The sequence below is a fragment of the Erinaceus europaeus genome, chromosome 10, assembly GCF_950295315.1.
Source record: "Erinaceus europaeus chromosome 10, mEriEur2.1, whole genome shotgun sequence".
Taxonomy (NCBI): domain Eukaryota; kingdom Metazoa; phylum Chordata; class Mammalia; order Eulipotyphla; family Erinaceidae; genus Erinaceus; species Erinaceus europaeus.
In genome coordinates, this window is record NC_080171.1 from 112,495,913 (window position 1) to 112,523,784 (window position 27,872).

The 27,872-nt window shown below is 48.9% G+C and overlaps 1 protein-coding gene across 9 annotated transcripts in view; it reads left to right on the forward strand.

The window, feature by feature from the left end:
• SEMA4D (semaphorin 4D) overlaps nucleotides 1-27,872 on the forward strand; it is a 129,792-nt gene that overhangs the window by 39,481 nt on the left and 62,439 nt on the right. The window contains exon 1 of one of the 9 annotated variants that reach the window (XM_060200527.1): nucleotides 3,790-3,847. The exons of 7 other annotated variants lie outside the window; for them this stretch is intronic. The gene's annotated coding sequence lies outside the window, so the exon portion shown is untranslated. Of the gene's footprint in view, nucleotides 1-3,789; nucleotides 3,848-22,291; nucleotides 22,315-27,872 lie in introns of those variants that run through there. One more of the 9 variants, XM_060200528.1, reaches the window with a different exon arrangement.

Here is a 27,872-nt window from a genome sequence, read left to right on the forward strand (position 1 = left end):
TCCTGGCTGAGAGAGAAGCTGGGGAAAAAGCTCTGGGTCTGGGGCAGGAGTATACCTCAGTTCATGAGACACAGGAGGGTGGGTGAGCAGAGGTGGAAGCTGCAGATTTGGACACAGTCCTCCCTGGGGAGAGTCGTCCTAGGAGGTGGGAAGGTGGACCATTTGGGCTTTTTCTTGGAGGTAAAGCACAGGGAACTTGGCTGCCAACCACATCGGATCTGGGGTGGGTTAGAGCTGGAGAGCTGGAAGGTTCACTCACTGGCCAGCAGCATCTAGAGACTTGACAATGTGAAGAAGCAGGGAGCCTGGTTTGGGGGGCATGGGGAACATGGGGGGGGTTGACTTCCAACTGGCCAGCGTCCTCTGTTATGTACTTAAACAGGCCCTGCTTAGGATTCTTAGCTCCTAAAGACTAGCTCCCAAAGAAGGCAGAAGGAGCCCTCCCCACCACCTTAGTGATGGGAGGGACAAGGACATACAAACATAATAATACAGGGGTGTGATCAGTATAATGACCCCCCACACAGGTTACAAGTGGAGTGAGGTGGCCCTTGACAAATGGGAGACTCAAGCAGGAGGCTGAATAGGAAGGGAGAGGATGTAGGTGTGGGAAAGTGAGTGTTGGGGTGCACCCTTACATGGTCTGCAGAGTAAATAAAGCAGGGGGTGGGATGGTGGTTAAGCTGACATATTATAGTCGCAAGGACTCAGGTTCAAGCCCCATGGCCCCCACCTGCAGGGGGGAAAGCTTTGCAAGTGGTGAAGCAGGGCTGCCGGTGTCTGTCTTTCTCCCTCTCTATATCCTCCTCCCCTCTGGATTTCTGGCTATCTCTTTCCAATAAATAAAGATAATAAAAAGAGAGCAAGAAAGAGTAGATAAAGCAGGACCTGTCCTCTCTGTAGGCCATCCTAATTTGGCAGTAGGAGGTGGATTTAAAAGAGAGGCGCCTTTTGTAAAGGTTGCTTCCCTGCAGACCTCATACGGGAATAGTCTGCCTGCCTTATCTCCTTCTTGCTCTGTCACCTCGGGAAGGCATGACTACCCAGGGTCTGGAGCAGCTCACATGTTTGAATCAAAGACACACTCATTTTTGCAGAAATCTCAGAGCCCTATAAATGCTATGGGTAGTAAAAATTTGCCTGTCTGTCCTCACTGTAAGCAGAGAGAGGCCAGGTAGCATTTGTTGTGGTGATGAGATTATGTGACTTCCTTCTTTTTTTTTTTTTTTCCATAAAATACATATTTTATTAATAAGAGGGATAGGAGGAGAGAGAGAAAGAACCAGCCATCACTCTGGTACATGTGCAATGGGGGATCAAACTTAGGACCTCATGCTTGAGAGTCCAATGCTTTATCTACTGCTCTGCCTCCCAGACCATGACTTCCTTCTTCCCTGACCTTATTGATGAGGATGGGAGTGAGTGGTTGATTACCGTGTGGCCAAGGTTTTCTTAGGAACTTGGACCAGGCCCTATGCAGAATATTTTTAATTATCTTTTTTTTTTAGTATAAATATTTTTAAAAATATTTATTTTTTATTTTCCCTTTTGTTGCCCTTGTTTTTTTTTAATTTAAAAAAATTATTGTTGTAGTTGATTATTATTGTTATTGATGTCATCATTGTTAGCTAGGACATAGAGAAATGGAGAGAGGAGGGGAAGACAGAAGGGAGAGAAAAAGACAGACACCTGCAGACCTACTTCACTGCCTGTGAAGTGACTCCTCTGCAGGTGGGGAGCCTGAGCTCAAACCGGGATCCTTATGCCGGTCCTTGTACTTCATGCCATGTGTGCTTAACCCGCTGCGCTACCACCCGACTCCCTTAATTATCTTTATTTATTGGATAGAAACAGCTAGAAATTGAGAGGGAAGGGGGTGAGATATATATATGGAGAGAGAGAGAGACCTGCAGCCCAGCTTCACCAGTCGTGAAGCTTTCCCCCTACAGGTAGAGACTGGGGGCTCGAACCCAGATCCTTGCTCACTATAATGTGCAGTCAGCCAAGTGTACCACCACCCGTCCCCTTAGAAATGTTCACTCCAGTTCCAGGTTTGTGTTGGTCCCTTGTAGTCTGAAGACAGGCCTCCAGAGAGGTTAGGTACTAATCTTTGGAACCCGGCAAGTAGTGACTTGATAATAGAAATAGGGTCGTGGCAAATGTGAGTCCTGTGAGGATCTTGAGATGGGGAGGTGATCCTGGACCTCTTCCAGTCAGTTGACAGGTCTGAGTGAAACAGAAGGAAGAGGAAGTTCCCTCTTTTTTTTTTTTAACTTTTTTTTTATTGGGGAATTAATGTTTTACCTTCAACAGTAAGTACAATAGTTTGTACATGCATAACATTCCCCAGTTCCCTCTTTCTACCAGCGTGTTGAAGGTGGGACACCTGTCTCCTGCCTTCAGGTTTGGACTCAAGCGGGAACCTGTACCACCCGCTCTCCCAGTCTCAGCCTTACCCAATGATGGATCTAGGGGCTTGCGGGTCGGTTTCATAGTCACGGGCTCAAATTCATTTTTGATAAATATCTTTCTGTGTGCACATGCTGTTTCTCTGCCTCTGGAGAAGCCTGTCTAATTGCAGTGACCACAAACTCACCAGTGCTGGAGCCACCAGAAGCTGGAAGAGGCCATAGAGGTCCGTCCATTCATCCGTCCTTTCCCCCCAGCCCCCTCCAGCCTGCTCTTACACCAACTTCAGCCGAATGGAACTAATTTCAGGTCTCTGGCCTCCAGAACTGTGAGAGAACACACTGGGGTTGTCCTAAGTTCACAGTAATTTGTTAAAGCAGCCAGAAGAAAAAAGTCCAACCAGTAGGATCAGCACAGCTGTGACTACCCACCCGGCCTCATGCAGGAGCTGTTTTGTTACTCCGTGCGCAGATTTTGGGTGCTGGCATTAGTGGGTCAGGGCGTGTCTCTTTATCTTAGAGATCTTCTCAGATCCATTTCCTAGAAGGCCTGGCACTTGGGTTTTTCCCTTTAAGGACCGTGACTGTTCTCAGAAGCGCGTTCTTCCTGATCTTGTCCCCCTTGCATGGGGAGGCGAGGGGCGGAACCGCAGCATTCTGACTTGGCGTGTGCCTCTCCCCGAATGCTGCAGAGTGTAGAGTTTGGCTGGACGCTTCCTAGTGCTTTACATGCCTCCTGTGAAATAGCAGTAGCCAAGGCAGATGGCACTAAAAGGAGAGGAAGTCTGTTGTGGGAGAGTGATGTGGTCACGAATCAGACCAACTGTGCCATTGTCAGGGACATGTCACAGTAGGGCTTGCCCCTGGGTGTGGGTACCCACCTCTGGTACTGTGCCTGCCGGAGCATATGCGTGCATGATGGGGGTGCCTGTGCACAGTGGGTAGGGGTAGCGACTCTGCCCTCGGTGGATACACTACTAGCTTCAGCTACCTGGTGTCTGACCTCTGGTTCCTGCTGGTGGCAGTGCCCTGTGTTTCCAAATGTCCCCTTCCCTCCCCTCCTGTGTTCTCTGTACCTGCACTCCTGCTGGGCTGGCACCAGCCACTCTGACAGCCTGGCGAGGTCATGGCCGACACTTACCCTCTGGTGGCCCAGGCTCGCCCAGGCTGCGGGTGGAGGTGCAGCTGGAGCCAACCCCACATGCGGAAGCTGGCTGGGCAGAGACGGGTGTAGGGGTGGGTGGAGGTACCGCAGCCAGAGCACCCAGTCACTCTTCGGGGTTCTTTGGCAGCTGCTACCAGCCTAGCCTGCTTCCTGGGTGGCTGGCATGGGTGGGTGGGGTCTAGGCTGCGCTTTGCAAGCAGAGCTGATTTGTTTCCCAGACACCTGTGTGATCAGAAACCGCAGCGGACCAAACCACGGTGCATGCAGCTTCTAGGTCAGTGAAAGCTACACCAAGAACTCCCAGTGGGGAAGATGGGGTGAAGGCCCTTGAGAAGATGGGGGGCCAGGTCCTGTGGGAGGTGGAAGGATTGGAAGCAGATGGTGCTGCTTTAAGAGGCGTGTCTGTAACTGTGATGTAGCACTTGTGGCAGTGAATCTTGTTTATAAGTGGGAGTGGATGAGTGAAGGTTTCTCCTGTGTGTGGTGAGTGGGTGGCTCGCCACACGTCAGGGCCTTGCCTACATAGGTGAATCTGAGCCCAGTCTGACCAAAGTCTATGCAGGGAGATCTGGCCTGCTTCCTTCTTGGAGAGGGTACAGGATGGCCTGAGGACCAGGGCCATGGCGGGAGCTGCCCAGTGCAGGGGCCTTGACCCCCGGTATTTGCTCATAGGGACAAAGGAACGGAACGGGTAGGCTCTGAATCATTGCCTGCTGCTGGGGATCTGCAGAAGCAAAGCTCCTTTGGCTTTCCAGATCACACCATTGGCTTCCTTTCTCACCAGAGGGAGTGGGCGACCCAGGCCAGGCTCAGTTGCTCTCTGCATGGGTTTCCTTTTTTGCCTGTGTCTCCTGCTCCTTGCTACGGGGCCTCCTTCCTCTGTAGGCATCCTGCAGGCACTTGATGCCATGTACTTCATGTGCTGCTGGGCCCAGTGCACCACACAGAACTGTGTGCAGTTAGTTAACACACAGTGAGACTCACAAGCAGAGTAGTGGGTGGGCCAGTAGCATTTGGCTGGCTCTCTGGGTCCTGGTAAGGAGTAGGGGGGAGCTTACTAACAGGTTTGTGCTTGTCTCTGTGTGTGGCGTTAACACAGGATGTACTTGAGGAGAGGCTTGCTTCCCCAGTGGGGAAGAGAGGACTTTAAACACAGTCATGAGAGTCCATGGAGGTGAATCAGCAGCAGAGTCCATCCCCAGCGCTGCACGCAGAAAGCCAAGAATACAAGCAGTGACCTAGTGCCTCTCACCCTCCTGAGAAGAGCTTTAAAAATAAACACAGCCAGGAAACAGGTGGCCAGGGAGATGCTGTCAACCCTCTCATCTGCCTCTTTGTGCTTATGGTGGGGCTTGGCCTTGCATTGCTGATCAGAGGCCATAATTCAGTGGCTTTAAAACAAGCACAGCTCAGAAAGCTGGAAAACAAAGCTCTGGGCTTAGTGCTGTATGCTGCAGTGCAGGTGGGGGTGGCGGGCGGAGCTGCGTGAGTGCCCAGGGAGCCCTGGTGGCCAGCGGCCTGGGCATAAGACATTCTGGACCCCACTGAGCCGAGGAGGAGCTTCTGGTGCCTCCTGCCTCAGGGATTCCCTCACCCACCTCGTCTCTCATCCCGGCATCCTGGAATCACACCACCCCTGACACTGGCTGGTCTTCAGGTTGATGCTGGATGGGCTGATGACAAGGCATTGGAGACCCAGATCTGAGAGGCTTTCCCCATGTTGTTGATACTTGAAGGAACATTCTTGCTGGCTGTCAGTCTCCTTGTGTGTTCACCACCAGGCTGGGCACTTGACTTAGCGACAGGCCGCCATCACCGTGCTGTGTTCCTCGCAGGCCCTGTGGAATGGTCAGGCCAGTGCTGTTTTGGAGCCCCCATGGGTCGCCACCCTTACAGACACTGTGGCTATCACTGTGGGTGGCAGTGGACAGTACTTGCTTCGGGGGTTGTCCTCATTCTCCCCATCAGTGCTCTGGAAGGGGTGCTAACAAAATTACATGTCAACAGGGTTACAAATCCACACCATTCTCACTACCAGAGTTCTGAATCTCCCCCACTGCAAGCCACTGCTGTTCCCCTAAGCTTGTAGACATGGGCCAGCCATCTTCTCTACAACTATCTGTTCCCATTTATACACAATTGCCCCCTTTTCTTCCAATTCTCTCTTCCCCTCCAAGATACTCATGACAACATTGCAAAGTCTGTATCTGACACACTCGTTGTACTTGTTAGCACCTCACTTACCAGCACTGTGACCATGACACCAGGCCTGTGGCTTTCCCTGTGTTCAAGGCTACTGCTATCCTCAGAAGGGCTGTGTAGCTTGTCTAGTCTTGAAACTCATGTAAGCAGTGTTGGGATCCCCATCATGGCTCCCTTCTGAGGCCTCTGCTTTTCAGAGATGGGCAGGGCTGCTGGGTCCTGCCTTTGCACACTTTCCAGGAGAGCCTGCTGTCTCCACCCCCCAATCCCCAGTTCCCTACAGCTGTCTGTAACCGGCATGCCTAGGTCAGCATCATCCTTGCACCCCGAAGGACCTATCCGTTGTGGAACTCCGTTGTCCTCTCTACACAACTCTGTCTATAGCACTCGAAGGCACCTTCTTCCTTCCTCACCCTGCTGGGCCCTGCCCCGCACCCCTGAATGAACCCACACAAGAGAACAATTGGGCCCACATGACACACAGCATGCCATTCAAAGGGACAAGAATGGGACCAGCGTGTTCCATGGCCCAAGGGGGACTCACTGCGAGGCCTTGTCCCTCTCTTGAATGGTTGTGCCTTGTTGCGGCTCAAGTGGGCCCAGCTGCCCACCACTGTCCCCGTGACACCACCCGGCTGTACCTAGGATGCCTCCACAGCAGCAGTCTCGGGAGGATGCGGTGGCCAGGCCATCATGCACCCTGAAGCCTGTGAGAATAGAAGCAGCCCAAAAACACAGCCCTGGGAGAGGTGAGGCAGTGGCCAGGCAGGACGGGCTCTTCACAGCTTGCTGTCACACCCCCAATGCTCTTTTTCTTCTTTATTTTCATGGAAGATACGATATTTTCTTTCTCTATTTTTTTCCACCATCAGGGTTATCTCTGGGGCTCCGTGCCTGCATTATGAATCCAACATTCCCAGTGGCCTTTATTTATTTATTTTTTCTTTTCTATTTGACAAGACAAAGAGAAATTGAGATGGGGAAGGGGAGTTAAAGAGGGAGAGAGAAAGATGAAGCAGACCCCTATACAGGTGGGAAGCCGGGGCTTGAACCTGGGTCCTTGTATATAGTGATAGGTGCTCTTAACTGGGTATACCACTGCCTGGCCCCCAGATATTCTGTTTTCTATGAGAAAAAAAAAAATCTCTGGTGATGATCTGGAAACTCCTAGGCAGAAGAATGTAAAACCCAGAGTGAGATCTTTGCTGAGTGCCTCTGTGCTTGGTTGTGGTGAAAGTCTCTGAGCAGTGGATACTTACAAGCCCATTTCTGTGTGCGGTAGTGGTGCAGGGAGTTAATGGCCAGTACGCTGGTGTTTTCTTATTATTTGTGTAGACAGGTTTTGTTTCCCCGTTGTCGAAGCCAAGTTGAATGGGAATGAACTTCTAGTCCCATCCTGAGTCACCTTTTTCCAAAACTAGAGAACTTCATCCATGATGTTCCTCTGTCCAGCTGGTCAGCTTCTTCTTCTAGCGTTTGCCCTTCTTCCGTAGCCAGTCAACAGCGTCAGGTTGAGCCTGATGTCAAGTTTCGAGACCTCCTTTGAATCTGGAGAGGTGGCAGTCGTTGACTATGTGGGTCATAGTCTGTCTGGAGCCGCAGGGGCAGTTCGGGTCGTTTCTGGCTCCCCAGCGATGGAACATAGCGGCGCACCGGCCATAGCCTGTTCCATAGCGATTGAGGAGGGCCCAATCATAACGTGCTGGTCAGCATGTATCAAGGGCTCTAACTCTATACCAGGTAACTTAGTTGGCCTGGGGATACTTTTGGATCCTTCCCCTGAGTAGTGAATTCTGGTCACAACAAGATGTGGAGATGGTGGCATGGAGCATTTTACTGTTTAATATGCTTCATCTTTGGGATTCTCTGCTTTGTATGAAGCCCATAAGGAGGTCATGGCCCCTAAAGGACCTGTCATTTCTGGGTGTGGCCATGGGGACTATGTAGCAGCACTGCTTCTGGGCTGAGGGCAGGTGAGACAGGATGAGTGGGAAGTAGCTGGAACAGGTGGGGCTGGCCTGAGGCACTGGAGGCCCTGCATGACGTAGAAACTGACTGGGACCCAGGGTCTCTATTGAAATGGATCCTTCTAGGCCAAGTGCAAGGGAGTACTATATATATGTATATATATACATATATATATATGTATATATATATACACACACACACACACACACACACACACACACACACACACACACAATATGTCTCATATGTGTGAAGGCCAGAAAACTAGGGACAGAGCCTTTCCTGAGGGCTGAAGCCAGTTTGAAAAGGCCACCAGTTGTTTGGCATAAATTATTTTAATAGAGTTTGGTTTTCTTGGACTGACCATTCTATGTTTGCTTTGGTGGTGGTGGTAGGTGGGTGGAGTAAATTATAGGCCCACAGCTGTCTCGTGTTGGTCAATAATCTTGTTGGATTAGTTTTGACCATAAACTTTAGGTTCAGAAAATGCCCTTTTATAGAAAAGTAGACACTTTGGGACAGTAGTGCAGTAGAATAACTGATGTTTTAATTTATATCGAGCTGTCAATGCCAAAATTTCGAGGTGGGGGGTGGGAGAAGGAAACAGGTCTCACCCATATAAACAGTGAAGGAAGAAGCTGGCATGAGGTTTGGTGGAGGGAATGCTCTCAGATTGGGATTTCCATAGGACCTGGCTCTGAATAGGGGTGCTTGTAATCCTTCCAGAATTAGGCTAAAATTTGCATCTGAATAACCAATCGAGTCGAGATGGCCTTGGAATGTACTGGTTTCCTGGTGCCTGCTAATAGTCATTTGCATATTTTATTCAACAAGCACGGTTAAAAGTAATGCTACCTTAGGACAGTGTCTTCACCCTGACTTTCCCTGCTGTAGATTGCTGTGTGGCACTCCTCATTTTGTCCCCGAGTTGTGGGTGGGGTGTCAGCAGTGCCTCCTCCACCCCCCACCCCACCCCCCTTCTGCCTGGCTGTTCCCACTGTCAGCAGAGTACAGGCTGTGAGCAATCAGCTTTCATAATTAGCTTTTGCCTGGAATTCTCAGGACTAAAGAACATATATGAACTAGTCAGCATCAAGAATCAGGAAATCAGCTAAAACTCTCATCTTTTTTCCCCTAGAAAAAATAAACGTGTTACTGAGTGGTGGTGGTAGTGCTGGATTCTGCAGAAGGTAGAGGCAGAGTGATGGTCCTGTCAGAGGCAGATGACCACAGGAACCTGAACCCAGTTGCACCAGGACCTGGAACCTTTACGACCAAGAGCCTTTGTTTCACCCCCTCAATGAGAGAAGGGAAGGAATTCCCCAGGACATCACGCCTTATTTTCCTAATCAGCAAGGGAGAGGGGTAGGGGTGGGGGAAGAGTTAAGACCTGGAAGTTGTGGGTGTTGTTTAGAAAGGTAGTGAAAGGGAGGGCCTTACTTTATTTTTATTTTATTTTATTTTATTTTATTTTATTTTATTTTATTTTATTTTATTTTATTTTATTTTATTTTTGGCCTCCAGGGTTATTGCTGGGTTTCAGTGCTTACACCACAAATCCACTGATCCTGGAGACTATTTTTTCCCCTTTTGTTGCCCTTGTTGTTTTACCGTTGTGGTTATTATTGTTGTTATTATTGATGTCGTTGTTGGATAGGACAGAGGGACATGGAGAGAGGAGGGGAAGACAGAGACCGGGAAAGACAGACGCCTGCAGACTTGCTTCACCGCTTGTGAAGCGACTCCTCTGCAAGCATGAGGGGGGAGCTCTAACAGGGATCTTTATGCTGGTCCTTGCGCTTTGCACCATGTGCGCTTAACCTGCTGCGCTACCGCCTGATTCCCAGGACCTTACTTTATAAAAGCCAGTCCCATTACTTGCTAGGGGGTCTTAACACTGCCTGCCTGAGAGCTTCGACATTTTAAGTAAGTCTCTCCTTCTCCCTCACCCTCTCCCAGCATGTGTGCTCTCACTTTTCCTGAATAAAGTTTAAAATTCCTGAAAGTCATGCTTTTTCTTCTCAGTTCGTCTTCCTTCCATTATGTGGGTTCCCTGGTCCAGCCTAGTGGGAGGCAGTCAGTCAGGCGAGCCATTAAGTCCCTTTGTACGTAGCTAGATGTTCTTTTGTTACTCAGGATTTGCAGCCTGCTATTCAGGTGTTTATAAATGCCTATTTGGGCAAATGGATTAGTTACTATCTTTCCCCCCCTAAGAATTTCTTTTTTCCTTTCCTGCTGTCTTTTACTGTCTCACCTGAATGTAATCATAAAACTTGTTATATGAGATGAGGGCAGTAGCTCAAAGGGTTAAGTGCACATGGCGCAAGGCTCAAGGACCGGAATAAGGATCCCCATTTGGGCCCCGGCTCCCCACCTGCAGGGGAGTCACTTCATAGGCAGTATAGCAAGTCTGCAGGTGTCTATCTCTCCCCCCCCCCCCCCCGTCTTCCCCTCCTCTCTCCATTTCTCTCTGTCTTATCTAACAATGATGATATCAATAACAACAACAATAACTACAGCAACTATTTAAAACAAGGAGAAATAAACAATTTTTTTTAAAAAGTTAGATGAGTGAAGGCAGGAGAGAAGATGCTGTTCTGATGGTGTAAAGGAGGAAGAATACCTTTTCCTTCAGCTTATTTTCACTTCCTGGGGCCTCTCCATTAAAGTGACAAGAGACAGACTAATAGGAGAAAAGACATACACATTTGAATATTTCTTTGCACAGAAGCTACAGGAAATAAAACTAAAAAAAAAAGACAGTTATATTTGTGGCTTTGATGTCCTTTTTAACAAAGGATGGTAAACTGCAGAGATGTGAGTAGATAAGGAAGAGGGATTTGGGCTTCTGGGAGCCTTGAGTAGTGGAAAGGTGCCTGGGGTGTTTGGAGAAGTTTATTAAGCACCTTATTGTCATGTAGTCTCTGGAAGTCTTTTTCAGGTAAAAAGAACAAAGCAGGGGGCTCTTCCTGTGCCTGCCCTTCTTAGTTGTCCTCAGCCCCAAATAATAGCTATGCTAAGGTGGCCTGTTCTGACCCTTCAATGGCTTTGAAGGTATAGGAAAGGGCCTTGAAACAAGGAATGTTAGCTCTTCCAGAAACTAGAAAAGGTAAAACAGATTCTTTCACTCAAGCCTCTAGAAGGAATGGAGTCAACTCTTAGCCTAATGAGTCCCACACCAGACTTCTAATCTCTAGAGCTGTTGATAATATATATACACTATTTAATTTTTTTTTTTTTTAACCAGAGCACTACTCAGCTCTGGCTTATGTTGGTGCAGGGGACTGAACCTGGTACTTGTAGAGCCTCAGGCTTGAGAGTCTTTGCATAACCATTATGTTTTCTAGCCCCATAGTTTTTTGATAATTTTTACAGCAGTCATAGGGAGCCAATACAAGTACCTGAAGAAGAATCTTATGCCCAAAGGAATGTCCCGACCTAAAGAGACAACGCATCAACTGTGAATGAATGACAAAGGAAGTGAAAATCTGGTGTGAGATTTATTTCATCCTATGTACCAGTGGTGGTCTCACCTGAGGGTTGTGCTCACACATGGGGGCAGTGGCCAGTCTCCATGTGTGCCAGTGCAGTTGTAGTTGGTTTTGGCTGTGTTTAACAGGTGCTGTAGGAGCTTGGACAGAGAGCAGCATGGAGGAACTGGAGGTGACATGATCTCAGCTCCACCACTAGACCAGCGGGTGCACTAACAGTCAACAGAGTGTAGGCCAGCTGACAGCCCTCTCCCCTCCCTCCATCCAGTGCTGGGAGTCAGGTATCCATGCTTATGAAAAAGAGAGGAGGGAGCCGGGCGGTAGCACAACAGGATAAGCACACATGGCACAAAGAGCAAGGACTGACTAACCATCCCAGTTCGAGCCCCCAGCTCCCCACCTGCAGGGGAGTCACTTCACAAGCGGTGAAGCAGGTATGCAGGTGTCTGTCTTTCTCTCCCCCTCTCTGTCTTCACCTCCTTTTTCCATTTCTCTCTGTCCTGTCCAACAACAATGACATCAGTAATAACAACAAGTACAACAACAATGAAAAACAACAAGGACAACAAAAGGGAAAATAAATAAATAAAAATTAAAAAAAGAAAAAGAGGAAAAATATACTCTCAAAAATTATTATGACACAATTGCTGATAAAAAAAAAAATAGCAAAGATGTAAAGCTTAAAAAAAACCAAACCATTGGCCATTGGTGTATTGCACCAAAGTAAAGGCCTTTTGGGGTGGGGGAGAGTTCAGGTCCTGGAACATGATGGCAGAGGAGGACCTAGTGGGGGCTGTATTGCTATGTGGAAAACTGGGAAATGTTATGCATGTACAAACTACTGTATTTTACCGTTGACTATAAACCAGTAATCCCCCAATAAAGAAATTAAAAAGAAAACTTGGCCAATAGGAGAAATGAAGATATCTCTCTCAGATTATGTCTCTCCTCCCTTTTTGTCATAGTTACATAGTTATTCTCTTCTCTGTCTGCCTGCAGGATTTCAGGCTTTTTGGCTTCAGTCCTATGTGGAAAGTCATTCTGTGGAGCCGAGTGTTTCTTTTTCAGTGTAGGGTAGTTTCTTTCTTAAAGTGTTTTAATGGTTAACTATTGCACTAATATGTGCAAAATCCCTCCCTTAATAATAATAGATGCCAAACTAAATTTCTTTCATTTATATATTTATTATTTATTTAATAGAGACAGATATTAAGAGGGGGAGAGAAAGATAACCTGCAGTACTACTTCACTGCTTGTGAAACTTCCCTTCTAAGGGTGGGACCCATGGGCTTCAACTTGGGTCCCTGTGCTTGGTGATGTGTTCGTGATACCAGGTACGCCACCTTCAGCCCCCCCCCCCCCAGTGTTTCTACCTTAACAATAATGGATGTTAGTTAGAATTTCTTTTCTTTTTTCCCTTTTTATTTTTTTAAGGAGAGTGCTATTTTTAAAAAAAACATACTTATTTGGGAGTTGGGCAGTAGTGTAGCAGGTTAAGCGCACGTGGTGCAAAGCACAAGGACCGGCATAAGGATCCTGGTTCAAGCCCCCTGCTCCCCACCTGCAGGGGAGTCATTTCACAAGTGGTGAAGCAGGTATGCAGGTGTCTATCTTTCTCTTCCCATCTCTGTCTTCCCCTCCTCTCTCCATTTCTCTCTGTCCTATCTAACAACGACGACATCATCAACAACAACAATAATAACTACAACAATAAAACAACAAAAGGGAATAAATAAATAAAGTTAAAAATATATTTATTTATTGGACAGAGACAGCCAAAAATCAAGAGGAAGGGAGTGATAGATAGGGAGAGAGACAGACTCTTGCAGGACTGCTTCACCACTCATGAAGCTTTCCCCCTGCAGGTAGGGACTGGGGGCTTGAACCCGGGTCCTTGTGCACTCTAACATGTGCACTCAACGAGGTGCATCACCACCTGGTCCAACAGTGGTATTTTTTTTTTAATTTTATTTTGTTTGATAGAAGGAGAGAAATTGAGAGGGAGGGGGAAGACAGAGAGGGAAAGACAGAGAGACACCTGCAGTCCTGCCTCACCATTCATGGAGCATTTCTGCAGAAGGGGACCTGCGAGCTTGAACCTGGATCCTTGTACCTGGTAATACACATACCCAGTGTGTCACCACCTGGCCCCACTAAAATTTATCAGTAATGTTTTTTTTTTCTTTAGTTTCCTCTTGCCCACATGTACAGCCAGATAAATGACCACAGGCCCAAGCATGTCAGAGGGAACTGTGTGAACATGCTTGAGGGGTCCCATCACCAGTGTCTCCTGGTTGACCTACCCAGTCATAAGCCAGTAGCCCTCCCTCCTGGGACTCACGAATTCACTCGCTAATAGTCTCAGTGCGCCGCCTCCCCCTACACTTATCCCTGGTGGGAAAGTGGGAATGTGCCCTGTCACAGGCTTTTGTGTGTCCTCACCTGTAGTTCGGTTTGGCTTATGTGGACGCCAAATGACCTAGAAATTAAGCAAACCGTCCCAGTTGGATATGGGCTGCTTGTTCTACATAAATCTGTGTGTATGTAGGCCTTGGGCTGTCGGGCACCATAGGAGGCTCCACTGACTGGCCTGGAACCCTGTGTGAGCCTGGGGCAGCCTCGCTCTTAAATACTGAGACTCCCTACCCAAACATAGGGGGGAAAAAAAAAAACAAGGTTTGGGGCATCTTTTCCATCTCACACATTTCAGTCTTCCCTGCAGCTGTGTGAGGCTCTCCAGAATTGTGCCCACAACTGTAATTTTTCTTTGTAAGCTTCCTTTGTGACTGTTTTTGGCATGTTGGCTAACAGTTCCTGATCGTGACTTCCCCTTCCTTGCTGTTCTTACTGGGGTTAGGAGGGTAGAAAGGAGAAGGACAGAACTCTGCCCTGAGACTTGTGAACTCAGTTCACTTGTGGAGTGACATACTCTCGGCTCTGTATGTAGGAAATGGTTTTAAGGTAGGAACAAATTTAAGCTAGAGTTATAATGTCCCTGAATATGCCTTTTTTTTTTTGTCAGAATTGGCTCCCAGATTCCACACTAAGAAAATCCTCTTTCCAAACAATACCCAGATTGTGTGTGTGTGTGTGTGTGTGTATGTGTCTGTGTGTCTAGTTCTCCTGCAGTTCTGCCAGCTCTTTGTTTACTTCAGAACACAGACACCAAGATAAGCGTGTACATGTTCACATAGACACATACAACATACACTCACACGCACAAAGACACAAGTTTGCACATACAGATACCACATACACACCTAGACATTCCAGCTGAGCTTAGGTCTCTGGTGGATGTTAGACTGGTTTATGGTGGAAAGAGTTAGTCCCGATGGTGACCGGTACATTTTTTTGGGGGGGAGAGGTGCTCATTTCTACAAGTCTCCTGGACTTGCCTTGCTCGGCGGCCATGACTTCTGACTGTGTCTTCCATGAAGCTTCCTGGGATGCCTGGCGGGGCTGGGGTCTCACGGTGGGTTTAGGTGGGGCCTGGCTGTTTGTGCAGGTGACTTCAATCAACTTTGTAGGAAATATCAGTACGTCTCCTCTCTCCAAGGCCTTTTCCACTTGGAAATGAGTTTCCTGAAAGGTACCTTTTCCACTGCAGAGGTCTGCTTGGCAAAGTTAGCCTTAGTGAACAGGCTGGCTGACTCAACAGGGCAGAAGGTTCCAGAAGGTTAGCAACTGCTGGGGACTCAGTGCTGTGGAGAAGTTCCCTTATGCCACCTGACACTCCCTCTCCCCATGTCAGTGACCTGTGCGCCCCCTTTTCATCCATCTTTTGTTCACACTCATGGGTCAAAGAAGGTCAAGAACCAAGCAGCCCCCCAAAAAGTACTTCCGTGTCAGTGGTGGCACTGTGCTGCCTTTGTGGGTTTGTGGCCCCTGGATTACCAGGCACAGTGCAGGGTGACTCTGGGGGTGTTTGCTGGGCCTCCTTGGGAGGAGCAGTGGACTCGGGCGCCTGTGAGTGTTAATTGAATGTCCCTCCCTGCCTGCAGGGATGGAACAACATCTCTCTGCATGTGTGAACTTGCTGTCTTTTTTTTTTAATTTCTTTTTTTGTATATATATTTATTCCCTTTTGTTGCCCTTGTTTTACTGTTGTAGTTATTATTATTGTTATTGATGTCGTTGTTGAATAAGACAGAGAGAAATGGAGAGAGGAGGGGAAGACAGATAGGAGGAGAGAAAGATAGACACCTGCAGACCTGCTTCACCACCTGTGAAGCGACTCCACTGCAGGTGGGGAGCTGGGGCTGGAATCAGGATCCTTACGCCGGTCCTTGCGCTTCGTGCCACGTGTCCGCTTAACCCGCTGCGCTCCCGCCCGACTCCCTGAACTTGCTGTCTTGGCCATCCTGTTTCATCTTCTGAGGATCCCCTGAACCATTTCCCAGGGGAGGGGCATCATTGAACACTTCTTCCAACCCTGTACCAGCTTCCAGTTGCTCCACAGCCTGGTCGGCACTTTATCATTATTATTGTTCTGAAAGTTGCTATTCTAAAACAAAGTATGGAGTGAGGCTGAGGAGATAGCATAATGGTTATGCAACAAATTTCATGCCTGAGGCTCCAAGGTCTCAGGTTCAGTCCCCAGCACCACCTTAAGTAAGCCGGAGCTGAGCAGTGCTGTGGTAAAAAAAAAAAAAAAAAAGAAAAAGAAAAAAAAAGTATGAAGTGATTGCCTTTGTTGCTTGCTTATTTCTTTCTTTATTTATTTAGATAGAGGCAGAAATTGAGAGGAAAGGGGGAAGATAAAGAGGGAGAGAGATAACCACACACTGCTTTACTACTAATGAAGCTTTCCTCCTGCAAATGGGGACAGGGTTTGAACTTGGGTCCTTGAACATGATTGCCTTGTTTGTTTACCAGAGCACTGTTTGGATCTGGCTTATGGTGGTGCAGGGGGGTTGAACCTGGGACTTCTGGATCCTCGGGCATGAGGGTTTTTTTTTTGCATAACCATTATGCTATCTACCCCTGCCCAGTTGCCTTTCTTTTGAACTGGCCTCCACTTAGAAACTCAACCTTGCCTTCATGTGGTTATCAAGGACCATTTTGCCCCGCCTAAGTGGTACTGCATCTCCAAGGTGTTCTTTCCATGCTGCACTGGGGAGTGGACCAGGAGCAGATGTGGAGGAGGCAATATGGAGTCCAGACTAGCTGGCCAGGTTGCATGGCTCCTGGCCTTCTGCTGCGTCAGTCCCAGCCACCAGCTGGCTGTGTACACTGGCCAGGGCACAGCTGAATAAGGTCTTGTTCTGACCCTCTGAGGACCTTTCAGGTTGAGAAAGATCAGGCCAGCCAGCAGTTTGGGCTTCTCTCTTCTTCCTTATCTGGGGAACCTCAGTCCTCACTGTGTGTTACCTGTAGCATCCCCACATGAGTTGGAAGTGCGGGGCCAACCAATTCCTTGGCGTCTGTGTTTGTGTGTGTATGTGCTGTGAGCATTCACATGCAGGTAGTGTGTGTGTGTGTGTGTGTGTGTGTGTGTGTGTGTGTGTGTGTGTGTGAGTGAAGATCCTTTGCACCTGTACCATCAACCAGTCACCCAAAGTCTGTCAGAAGTGTATAGTGAACAAGCAGGCAGTCTCTACATGAACTCGGAGGAGGGTGCACTCAAGCACTTGCCTCTAGGAGAGCTAATAGCGATGGAACAGCATCATGTCTCGTTTCCGGAGACCCTCCCTTCATCTGAACGGGAATGGAGCTCATCGTCCCTCGTGGGAAGAGCTGCCCCTGGGGGTGGGAGAACCGCAGAGGAAAGGTCTGAGCTCTGAGCTGCTGGGGAGTCTTGGCAACAGATGGCCAGGCTGTGCATGGGCATGGGGGCACCAGGCAGGGGCACAGCCTCTCCTGACCCTTGTTCTCTTTCAGCATGAGGCAACAAATTTGGCTGGTGTCCGGAGAGGGAAAGCTGAGTGGCAGCTTGGCCAGTTCTCCTGCTTTATGGATTATAATAGCTCTTCATCTCTTCTGAGGCTTAAACTCCAGCTACTTACAGATGCTTAAAAGGCATCTAAAGGCAGCCTCCTCCAAGATTGGACGGAGCTGTTTGATTTATGTTTTGAGAGATGGCCATCTCACTGAGAGCCATTATGGGGAGTTAAGTCAATATTGTGTTTACTGAGCAAATGCAGGTGTCTTGGAAGGCTGGCAGCTGTGGGCTCTGCTCCTGTTGCCCCTGCCCTAAGCCTCACTCTCTAGGCCCAGGACATGGGTGGGAGCTCACAGTGGCCAGAGCTCCAGGCACTGGGAATGCAGCACCATTCCCCACAAGTGCAAGGCGCTTGGGCAGGGGACATACCCTGGCCAATCTTGTGACCTCACCACACCCCTCTGACCCTGCAAGAATGGCTTTTGGGAGCCAGGTGGTAGCACAGCAGGTTAAGTCCACATGGAATGAAGTGCAAGGACTGGCGTAAGAATTCCAGTTTGAGCCACCCTCCCCACACAAACACCCCCCCCACCACCACCTGCACGGGGATCTCTTCACAAGTGGTGAAGCAGGTCTGCAGGTGTCTATCTTTCTCTCCCCCTCTGTCTTCCCGTCCTCTCTCCATTTTCCTCTGTCCTATCCAACAACAGCAATAACAACAATAACAGTAACAATAAGGGCAAAAAAAAAAAAAGGAAAAATGGCCTCCAGGAGCAGTGGATTTGTAGTACAGGCACTGAGCCCCAGCAATAACTCTTCCTGCATTGGAATATGAAGGTTTGGGGTCACTCACTTCAGAACACCTGTTCTGAGGTGAGCAGATGCCACGCTTCTGGTGATGTCATCTAGGACAGGAGGTGAGAGGTCCATGTTGAGACTGGAGTCTGTAGGAGATGCATAGACATGGTGAGTGTCTTCACTGCTCCCAAGACAAGGTCTATTGCTTTCCTGTTTCTTTAGTGAAAAGTCTCAGAGAAAGAACAAACTTTGCAACTTGGCAGATTCATGTTTTGTGACTGCCAGACAGCTGCAGTCTGACCATCTTGTGAAAAGCTTTTAGCAAAGAAATGGCCCAAGCCATGTCATCGTAGCAGGTGTCAGTAATGTTTTATTTATTTATTTTTTATTGTTGTAGTTATTGTTGTTGTTGTTAATGGATAGGACAAAGAGAAATGGAGAGAGAAAGGAAAACAGAGAGGGGGAGAGAAAGAAAGACACCTGCAGACAAGCTTCACCGCTTGTGAAATGACTCCCCTGCAGGTGGGGAGCCAGGGGCTCGAACCGGGATCCTTACGCCGGTCCTTGCACTTTGTGCCACATGCGCTTAACCCACTGCGCCACCACCCGACCCCCGTCAGTAATGTTTTAACCAACACACCTGGTTGTATATCCGTTGTCCTGAGAGGTGGTGTAAATTGCCCGCACACTGTTTGATGCCAGCACCATCTTGCATTCAGAATCGGAAGGGCAGTGGAGGTCGAGTCACTGACCTGGGGTCTACAGGTGCTGAGGAGACCCAAAGCTGGAACCCTTGTGGCTATGCCCCAGTGCCCAGTCTCATTGGCGTGTCTTTGAGGAGCAAGTAAGTGGTCCGGCTGGATGGGACAGGGCATCGTCATGTGGGTTGGGAAGTGCTCATCTAACTGAGGAATGCAAGGACTGGAGTTGTAGCCATGAGCACTGCAGTCTTGAGGGTTGGGCCACCTTTCTCTTTTCTCTGACGTGGATTGGAGGGGGAAAAACGAGAGAATCTGATGAAACTGCTTACGTTTGGAAATGACATACTGTTTTGTAAGAAAAAAAACACCCAACATGCATTTTCTAATGTAAAGAGGTTAGGCCAAAGGGTCCAAAAGCGATAATTAAGTTGTCAAGTCCCTGACTAGAGCTGAGCTATGCTGGCCCTCTCTCACCTGTGCCAGGTGGGCACAGTCAGTCTACTGAAATTTGGGTGCACCTGCAGATCTCACCTGCAGAAGCTGGTTTGAACCACACCCTCCCAAGACCCAGAGTCTGTGGGGCAGGTGTGGGGTGTGTGTCTCCCATGACACTTCTGGCGAGAGGTGCTTATGACTTTTTTTTTGCATGAATAAGATTACATTTAAGTGCTGTTTTATCATCTCTTTGCATTTAATAATAACGCTGTGTTGATCCACACCTGTCAGTTGACTGTATAGTTTGTTCTGCCTGCATCATGTTATTTATTTAGGCAGTTCCTTATGGGTGCAAATTTAGATAGTAAATCTTTACTAAAGCTATATGGAGGTAAGCCTCCCTGGGCTGACATCCTCCTGAACTCTGGAGATTGCTGAGGCCCAGGAAACAGGGGTGGCAGAACTAGTTTCAGACTTGCATCAGACGCTCCCAGAAAGCCCTGCCATCTCCACCCTCTGTTGTTAGCAGTAACCTGTGGATCCTCCTCTCACCTGGGAAGCTGGGGTCTCTGAACCCTGTGCTACCTCTTGTTCCAGGTGAGGACTTTGTAGAAGATGGCAAGACCCTCATGAAGGGAGGTGGGGCATTGTTTCCTCCTAGACACAGAAGAGCGGCTGGCCCACCCAGTGGTGGGATTCCCGCAAGCGTGAATGCACGAGGGAGCAGCCCAGCGTTATGCCTCTCAGATGGCTTTGGGGTACAGCAGAGAAAACCAGAGATCACAAGGGGTGGGGGACTGGGTGAGCTGTGATTTCTTTCTGATCTGCAAGTTGGGAGACTGTCGAGAAAAGTAATTTTCCTTCCAGTTCTGAAATTTCATGATATAAGTCCTCATCGCTAAGTAATGCCCTTTGCTGGGGTTGCAGTGTGTCTAGAACCTTCCCTGTGAATGCTTTGGGCTGGCAGACCAAGTCTGGGGCCTGTCGTGGGCAGTCAGGCTGGGGACCTCGTCCCTCACAGGCCCCAGTTCTCCCCAGGGTGGGATAGCAGCATTACTGTGTACAAGGACCCAGGTTCAAGCCCCCTGGTCCCCACCTGCAGGGGGAAAGCTTCACGAGTAGTGAAGCAGGGCTGCAGATGTCTCTCTGTCTCTCTCCCCCGTCTCTCTCAATATCTCTCTGTCTCTATCCAATGATAAATAAAAATATATATTTAAAAAATTTTATTTTCCCTTTTGTTGCTCTTGTGGTCTTTTTATTGTTGTTGTAGTTATTGTTGTTGTTGTTATTGATGTCGTCATTGTTAGATAGGACAGAGAGAAATGGAGAGAGGAGGGGAAGACAGAGAGAGGGAGTGAAAGATAGACATCTGCAGACCTGCTTCACTACCTGTGAAGCACTCCCCTGCAGGTGGGGAGCCGGAGGCTAAAACCAGGATCCTTATGCCGGTCCTTATGCTTTGTGCCACGTGTGCACTTAACCCGCTGCGCTACCGCCTGACTCCCAATAAAAATATTTTTTAAAAAGAAGACAATCTGGAGTTGGTCAGTCGGTAGTGCAGCGGGTTAAGCACACGTGGCACAAAGCACAAGGACCTGTGGAAGGATCCTGGTTTGAGACCCCGGCTCCCCAACTGCAGGGGAGTCGCTTCACAGGTGGTGAAGCAGGTCTGCAGGTGTCTGTCTTTCTCTCTCCGTCTCTGTCTTTCTCTCCTCTCTCCATTTCTCTCTGTCCTAACAACGCCAACATCAATAACAATAATTACAACAACAATGAAAAACAACAAGGACAACAAAAGGGAAAATAAATATTAAAAAAAATTTTTAAAAAAGGAGAGAATCAAGGGTCGGCGGTAGCGCAGTGGGTTAAGTGCACATGGCGCAAAGCACAAGGACCAGCATAAGAATCCTGGTTTGAGCCCCCAGGTCCCCACCTGCAGGGGAGTCGCTTCACAGGCGGTGAAGCAGGTCTGCAGGTGTCTATCTTTCTCTCCCCCTCTCTGTCTTCCCCTCCTCTCTCCATTTCTCTCTGTCCTACCCAACAACGACATCAACAGCAATAATAACCACAACAAGGCGACAATAACAAGGGCAACAGAAGGGGGGGAAATGGCCTCCAGGAGCAGTGGATTCGTGGTGTAGGCACCAAGCCCAGCAATAACCCTGGAGGCAAAAAAAAAAAAAAAAAAAGAATTATTCTGAGCATGAACATAGTCACTTTTCCTTTTATGTGGACTTTCAGTTTGGTGTGAATGATTTCATTTCATGTTTATGCCATGCGCTTAAAGCTAGCAAGAAAAACTGTGCCGAGTACATTCTCAACCAACCTAATCAGCAGCACGTGTCTGTTTGGAGAGGTAGGATTGCTGCTTTCCCCCGAGAAGCGGCTGCAGGGGCACTTGTGGAAGCCTGGAGCCGTGTTTGCAGCATCCTTGCTCAGAATCCAAGCTTCATAAATGTCCAGTGGACACTTGAGATCTGGACAGTATGCTGAAGCCACGTGAGCACAGTAAGACCCAGTTGTGCCTGCTAACCACTGTGACCCCTGACAGGGATTTCTGTATAGGAAAAGGGATATCTGCTTTCTGCCCCCAAGGAGCAACAAGGGTCTCAGGGACAGAGCTGGTGTGGGTTTTGGAAGTTGGTTCTAGTCTTTGACACTGGTATGGCTGTGAAAGCTCCCAGACCTTGCTGTTCTTCTCTGAGGAATAGACATAATGATGGTGACAGCCATGGTTGCTGGGGTACTGAGTCCTGGGAGAACCCCTGGAAGAGGCCAGTACATCCCTGGTGTTGCCTGGTGACTAGCTTCTTTCAGTTCCGGAAGGCACTTGCTGTGCCTGTGGGGAAATCATCCCCAGACACAGCTGAGTTGAGATCGCAGACAGCCAGAGGCCGTGGGCTGGCCCTTGGGAGCTGGGGGTGGGACAGGACAGGGTTACTATCTACACAGATTCTTTCTTGAAGGTCACCTGACTACTGAGGCGCCAGGATGCTGCTTTCTGGGCCTGAGATGGGGATTTTCCCCCCCAAGATGGGGACTTCCTTCTGCTTTCTCCCCACCCCTTCCGGCCAGAACATTGATGACCTGACCAATCAGAGCTAGGGTCCCATAGACCAAAAGGGGACTTGACTGCTGACAGGTGGAAAATGAGGAGGATCGAACTTTCCCTGTGAGGCTGAGCTCAGATCTCCTTTTCTGCTCTTCTAGGAGACGCTTCCTATCTGGGGGCCACCACTTCCCTGTACTGGAGGTAGGGTTGGTGGTGAGTGTTGTTGGAGTCCCTGGGTGGGGTCCTGGTGCCTTGCAGGTGGGGGTTGAGTTGTATAGCGTAGGATAAGCTGCTAGCCTCACTTTGGTTGCTTCCTGTGTGAACTGTAGGGGACAGGGCCTTGGGGCCTCTGAGGGTTTTGAGAGTTGACATCATGTAGATCCCCGGAAGCCTGACCACTCCCTCCCATCCCTCTGCTGCCTGCACCTGGAGCGACCCTGTGCCTTTACTGCACAGCATGTGGGGGCTCAGGTATTCCTGGGAGGTTGTTCATGGGGCATGGTGGGGAGCAGGTACTGAGCCTGGTCTCCAAAAGGATGTGTGGAGGCGGTGAGGTAGTGGTCCTGAACCTGGGACTGTGGGAGGGGGTGAGGAAATGCCACTCGGGAAATGGGCCCCATGAGTGCTCCCACGGCCATCCGGGGAAAGCAGAACTGTGGTGAGGCCTGCTGGCTCCAGCTTTGTGGGCAAGGAGAAGGCTTGGAGCCAGGGATCAGGGACGAGGCCACTGTGTCTGAAGCTGAGCTAGGGGGCTTCCCTCCTCACAGAGCAGCAGCCCACCAAGGGTGGCCACTTGCCCCCCACCCCCCAAGTGTTTTCTGACACAAGGAAAGGCAGGAGCTTGATGGAGTCTCCCTTCTCAGAGCTCCCGACGGACCATGTCACCAGGGACCACTGGACAGGAAGGCCTATACTTGTATTTCTGTGACACCCAGGGACGGCCTTCAGCCATAGCGGGTCTGTGTGAACAGCTATTAATAATAACCCAGGTCCACCTCTGCAGAGACAAGGTCTCCACATTGTTGCCTTCCACAGAGTGGTGGTGTTTGATGTTTATAATCCCCTTACCACGATTACCCGCCGTTTCCATTAGCTTAAAAAACCTGGCAGCCAGAATATAGATTAAGAAGCATAATTATGGGGCCGGGTGGTGGCGACCTGGTTAAGCGCCCGGCCCCCACCTGCAGGAGGAGAGCTTTGCAAGTGGTGAAACAGGGCTGCAGGTGTCTCTCTAACTCCCCCTCCTTTCAGTTTCTGGCTGTCTCTGTCCAATAAATAAAGATAATTAAAACATTTTTTTTTTTAAAAGCACAGTTACTCACCTCTCACTCTTTAGAAGCCAGTATTTCTTACAGAAAGCAACAACAAGAACAACAACAAACACCTCTCTGTGTTTCCCTGGTTTGGAAAGACTTTCCAATGTCAGATGCTATCCGCAAGCCATATTTGGGGTTCCTTCTGTCTGTCCTTGCACTCATGCCTACGGTGGGTGCAAGTATATGGCACCTGGTGTGACTGACCCATATGAAAGGGCATCTTACCCTCTGGGCTGTTGCCAGCAGTCAAACTGCTTGGGTTCAGGGCCCTTCTTCCAAAAAACAGGTGACTGAACTCTGGCACAGAGCTAAGGGATGGCTAAGGGATGGCCTGGCTTATGTTGACAGAAAATGGTCTAAAACCTCTTTCAAATATTTCACTTGAGGGGCTGGGCTGTGCACCTGGTTTAATGCGCATGCTACAATGTGTAAGGACCCAGGGTCGAGCCTCTGATTCCGACCTGCAGGAAGAAAGCTTTGAGTGGTGAAGCAGTGCTTCAGCTGTCTGTCTATCATCTTCTTCCCTCTCGATTTCTGACTGTCTCTATCCAATAAGTAAATAAAGATAATAATAAAAAGAGAAAGTCTACCTAAACATTAAAAAAAATGTTTCAGTTGATGTTGGTTTCTGTGAGCCACAATCTGGTATTGCATTCTCCCAGCAGCTAGTCAGGGCTCCACAGACAGATAGTAAAGCTGCAGGAGATTGAAAGAAGCAGGGACCCCATGACACCCTTTTCTGGAGTTTTCCTGTGTGGACGACGATGATGATTCTTTTTTTTTTTTTTTAAGTGATTTAATAATGATTGACAAGATTGATTCTGACAGTGATATACCAGCCACCACCTTGCTGTGTCTCACACATTCTGAGTCACCAGGAAGGTGGCATGTGGCTCAGAAAAGGAAGCTTTCGGGAGTCAGGCGGTAGCGCAGTGGGTTAAGTGCATGTGGTACAAAGCGCAAGTACCGGCATAATGATCCCGGTTCAAACCCCTGGCTCCCCACCTGCTGGGGAGTCGCTTCACAGGTGGTGAAGCAGGTCTGCAGGTGTCTATCTTTCTCTCCTCCTCTCTGTCTTCCCCTCCTCTCTCCATTTCTCTCTGTCCTATCCAACGACGACATCGATAATAACTACAACAATAAAACAAGGGCAACAAAAGGGAATAAATAAATATTTTTTAAAAAATTATTTAATAAAAGAAAAAGGAAAAGGAAGCTTTCACACCCCCTCACCCCACCCCCGAGATTATTTACACTGCAGGAGGGACAGGACAGGGCAGTGTTTGGGTGGGGAGGGGTGCCGAGACTGCTGGCCCATGAATGGGGTGAGGGCAAGGACACAAAGGAGGTGTTTTTGTGAAGGGTGGGTGTACACCACCCCAGGTGAAGGCTGTGGAGCAGGTACCCTGGGTCACAGTGTGTGTGGTCAGTCACAATGGCCACTAGGCCTCAGGCTGTGCTGTGTGTTTGCTGGACATGCGACACAGGCTTCTCACAGTCTTTTTTTTAATATTTATTTATTCCCTTTTGTTGCCCTTGTCGTTTTATTGTTGTAGTTATTATTGTTGTTGTTCTTGATGTCGTCATCATTGGATAGGACAGAGAGAAATGGAGGGAGGAGGGGAAGACAGGGGGAGAGAAAGATAGACACCTGCAGACCTGCTTCACCGCCTGTGAAGCGACTCCCCTGCAGGTGGGGAGCCTGGGGCTGGAACGGGGATTCTTCCTTGCACTTTGCGCCATGTGTGCTTAACCCGCTGCACTACTGCTCTACTCCCCCTGTCGCGGTCTTGAAGGACATGGGCATTTGACTTTTCTGGGATCACCATCCTGACAATCATTTTCCTTCCATCTGTGACTGACCCTCTTGTCGCTTCTGCAGTTCCTTAGGCTCAACAGACTCAAGACCCCTTCAGGCTGGAGTGTGTCATTTTAGACTTCCCCTCTTCTGTCATTTTTTTCTTTCTTTCTTTTTAAAATTTTATTTACTATTAGAAACAGAGAAACCGAGAGGGGAGGGGGAGATAGAAAGGGAGAGAGACAGAGAGACAACTGCAGTCCTGCTTCACCACTTGTGAAACTTTCCCCCTGCAGTTGGGGACCAGGAGCTTGAACCTGGGTCCTGCCCCTTTGTGTCCGTAACATTCATTGCCCTGATGGTCACACACTAGCGGCGCTACATCAAACCCACCTCTACATTTTAGATTATTTGGAAGGTAGAGGTGGATTGAAATCCCAGCCATTAACACATTACACAGATGATCGGACAACAAGAATCTTAGCCATAGAGGAAGCACAGTGATCCCAGGTTAGGGAAAAAACAGAACCCTTCTTAGGTTTTACTGTGACCCAGGAGGCACCCACCCCCCCACCCCCTGCCCCAGTTCACAGTCAGACCTGTGGTTTCACTGTGTGTCCTTCTGAACGCTCCTGGGTAGCCAGTGTGCCTGCCCGCAGTGACCATGTGGCATTTGTCTGCAGTGTGTGGTCATCGTGGTTGAAGTGTGTTTCTGAGGCCAGAGACTGTGTTAGCACCTTTGCTCAGTTAAATTCAAGGTCTAAGGAAGCACCCCTGAGGTCCTCTTGAAGGGTATAGGAGCCAGGGAACCAGAAGGCAGTGTTTGTATTTGAAGTGTATGCACAGAGTAGTGAGCATGGGGGAGTCGGGCTGTATCGCAGTGGGTTAAGCACAGGTGGCACAAAGTGCAAGGACTGGCGGAAGGATCCCGGTTCGAGCCTCTGGCTCTCTACCTGCAGGGGAATCACTTCACAGGCGGTGAAGCAGGTCTGCAGGTGTCTATCTTTCTCTCCCCCTCTGTCTTCCCCTCCTCTCTGCATTTCTCTCTGTCCTATCCAGCAATGACATCAGTAACAACAACAATAACTACAACAACAATAAAAAAGGGCAACAAAAGGGGAAATAAATAAGTATAAAATTAATTAATTAAAAAAAAACAAGGGCAACAAAAGAGAATAAATAAGTAAATATTTAAAAAAAATTATCACTGAGATGGGGATTTGAAGCCCAAAATGATGAGCTAGTCCACCTCCTTTTGTGTCTTGCCAGGAGGGAGGTGATGTAGGGCCTTCATGGTGCTTTGGCTGGAGCCTGTGAGTTCCCTGATGGAACTGCCCTGCCACAGGAGTGCAGGCCTATCTCCAGAGAGATGCTAGTTGCAAAGGAGAGACTGATCACATTTTGGCCCAGACCTTTAGCCTGCTGAGTGGGATGCTGTGCTGTGGTCGAGCCAGCCTAACTTTGTAATTGTGCTATACATTTTTAGGGAGTCACTAAATCTGGAAGCAAAGAGAGTGGCACTTTGTGGCTTAGAGACCAAAAAGAGGAATACCATCTGGTTCTAAGCTTGCAGAGGCTCCAGGGCTGGGTGTGTCCTTCTGCAGCTGGCCTGGCTCTGGGGATCGCCTGCAGGGCCAGAGGACCATTGCCCTAACCACACCCAGTGCTCTGGTGGACACTTGGAGGGGCCATGACCTGGGCACCCAGGAGTAAGGTCCTGCTGCAGCCTAGGTTCAGCCCCTTGGTTCAGATGGCTCCAGACAGATTCTGAAGCCCCTACTAAAGATTGCCATGCAGGTCTGTGTCTTGACCTCCAGTCTCAAGAAGTGCCAACTCTGCACAGAAACAGGATGTTCTGCAGATAGAGATTTCTAGCCGAGTTCGCCATGCTATGGCTGCCCCAAGCCCATGTCATGGACAGTCCTAGAGCCTCAGGACATGCCAACAGACCCAGAGGCACTGCAAAGCCATAGCAAGGAGGTCATCTTCATCCGACTCTAAACCGGTTGTATTTTTGTGAGTTTGTCTCACTTCTGAGACAGCATTGTTTAAAAAATAACCTTACCAGGGGTTGGGCGGTAGCACAGTACTTTCAGCGCACATGGCGCAAAGCACAAGGACCAGCTTAAGGATCCCGGTTCGAGCCCCCAGTTCCCCACCTGCAGGGGGGTCGCTTCACAAGCAGTGAAGCAGGTCTGCAGGTGTCTATCTTTCTCTCCCCCTCTCTGTCTTTCCCTCCTCTCTCCTGCTATCCAGTAACGACAATAATAACAGTAATAACCACAACAATGATAAACAAGGGCAGCAAAAGGAGAAAAATGGCCTCCAGGAGCAGTGGATTCATAGTGCAGGCAATAACCCTGGATGAGCAAAAAACAAACAAACAAACAAACAAATAAGTAACCTTACTAGCACACTGAGGGGTGTGGGACTTCTGGGGGGCTGTGTTGCCTCTGCTGCTGTCAAAGCAGCAGGGAGGCCATACAGCTAGTATTGCTGCATCAGCGCCGCAGGCCTGTGGCTTTCTGAGGCTCTTTCTCTTGTCTCACACCAAGGGACGCCTTCTAGCGCTCCATTTCTGCAGCGGGGTACGTGCTAAGACAGTAGCTGAAGGGGCAGAGGTGCCGTGCCTGGTTCTAGTTACACAGTGGGGCATG